Raw genomic sequence first — 2,324 nt, 5'->3', positions numbered from 1 at the left:
AAGATGAAGAAGCACATGCTGTGGAAATTAGCCTAGGATTGCACATTAAAGAAACAATAGCAGATCCCAAATCCATTTTTTGCAAGCTTAAGCAAATTTTATTATTACAAAGGTAGAAAAAAGGAACAGAACCAAATCCATTTTTTTTTTAATGTTAGGTACGAGGGGATAAATCCAGGTGCATTCTACCTCTGAGAAATGCACACAGCCCTTCTATTTTGTATTTTGTATTTTGAAACAGGGTCTTGTCAAGTTGCTGAGGGTCTGACTAAGTTTCTAAACTTGATCTTGGTTACATTTTGTATACATTAACAAAAAGGGCATCTTGTAAAAATAGACTGTACACAAGAACTGAATATACCTGTGCAAGGGGCTGTGAGACATTTTGCCCTGTTTTACTGTTTATGTAAATTAAAAAATATTTAATATAACAAATATAAAGAACGACTCTTAACGGAGTTCATGAAAACTAAGGGAAAGGAGGGAAAAAGAATGGTCATCTAGAATTTATGAAAGACAGGTGATTGAGTGGAAGATATAGGTACAGGAAATAAAAATAAAACAACAAACCAGTATGACAGTACTAGAAATGACTGTGTACTAGTGATCCTCAAGAGAGATGCTGAGGTGATTCAGTAGGTCTGGAATGTGGCCTGCGACTTACATTCTTAATGAATTTCCAAGTGACATTGTTGCTGTTGGTCCATGGCCCACACTTTGAAGAGTACAGATGTGTTACCACTGAGACCCTCCAGATCCTGGAAGCTGGTGCAAAGGTACCAGGTAAAATTATCCATATGGGATATGAAACTGTGGGGAAAATATAAGGACTATGACATAATTGTTGATGTACATTGTGCAGCTTCAGTTGTCTCTACCATCCCTGAATATATGATCATTTAAAAATTTTGGAGGTTAGGAAACAGTGGCATGAGAAAGGATCTATACACAGAGACCCTTATTTTTCATTTCAGCACAACACATAATGAGTACTTCCCATCTATCTTAGGCTGTGCAATATATAAATACAGAGGAGAAATTTTCTACCTCCTTGTCTTGTGCCTCCCAGAATTCCAGGTATGAAGATGGGGCAGATGTGTAAATGCATAAATAAGTATGCAAATAATTATACTAAAAAAGTGTAATAGTTATTCAAATATGGTTTCAAATTTCACCCTTCTCAATCCTGTAGGAAAAGGAAATGTCTGTAATTCAAGGTTCTTTAGCAAAGTAGAGCTATTTGTCCATCCAGCAGAGGATCCCCCTTATGTGTCACTGGCATGAGAAAGGAACTACCTCCATTCTAACAGTGAACTTGGAGCTGGGTATGAAGGCGCACTCCTTTAATCCTGGTATTGGAAGGCTAAGACAAGAGGATCACAGGTTTGAAGCCAGCTTTACCAACATAGCAAGACACTGTTTCCAAATAAAAAATAAAAGTGGGCTGGGAGTATAGTTTTGAGGTAGAATGCCCCTCGGTTCAATCCGTAGTATGACAAAAAATAAAAAAGAAATCAAAGAAAAATAGTGTGACTCAGCTATGTTCTGTCAGGCAGTTATTTCTAGAAATAGGAGATTAATAAGAGAACCATCTCTTTAGTTTTATCACTTAGCCATGTTTTCAAATGTTTTTAATGTCATAATTTTTAATTACATTGAGGCACAACTCTTTCTTGGCTTTCTCCAGTATTCATAAATTCAGCAAGTCTGAGAACTGTGTTTGTTGTATTTGCATCATAATGTAAATATGCAAATGGAGCTTTGGACAATATAGCTTCCACTCTTGAGTCTCATCCCATTTGCTGTTTTCTTCTTTCAGCTCCCTCCTCAATGGCCTTTGCTGTTTCTCCTGCAGAGAGGGCACATCTCTGTATGTGGCCTTTGCACATTCTGTTCTCTTTGCTTGTGATGCTGTTGGCCAAGATACCCAGCTGCAGGGCTCACTCCTTATTTTATTTTATTTTTTGCGAGTTTGGGGATGGAATCCACGTGCATTTGACCTTCAAGTTACACCCTCTGCCCTGTTTTTTATTCTCTATTTTTTTGAAACAGGGTCTCACTAAGTTGCAGAGGGCCTCACTAAGTAGCTGAGGCTGTCCGTGAACTGCGATGCTCTGGTCTCAGCCTCCGGAATACTGGAATTACAAGCGTGCGCCACCACGCCTGGCTCTCATTTTAGTCTGATCTTCAGTTAAGTGGCACTTTCTCCCAAACTACCACAGTGCACCTTTCCAAATGAGAACAACTTTCCAGTTCTCTTTCTCTGACTTTCAAACTTTTTCTCCATAGAAATTTTTTTCCAGCTGATATCTATTTACTACTAA

Source organism: Muscardinus avellanarius (genome assembly GCF_963383645.1).
Source record: "Muscardinus avellanarius genome assembly, chromosome: 2".
Classification (NCBI taxonomy): domain Eukaryota; kingdom Metazoa; phylum Chordata; class Mammalia; order Rodentia; family Gliridae; genus Muscardinus; species Muscardinus avellanarius.
This window is presented reverse-complemented; position numbering follows the sequence as displayed.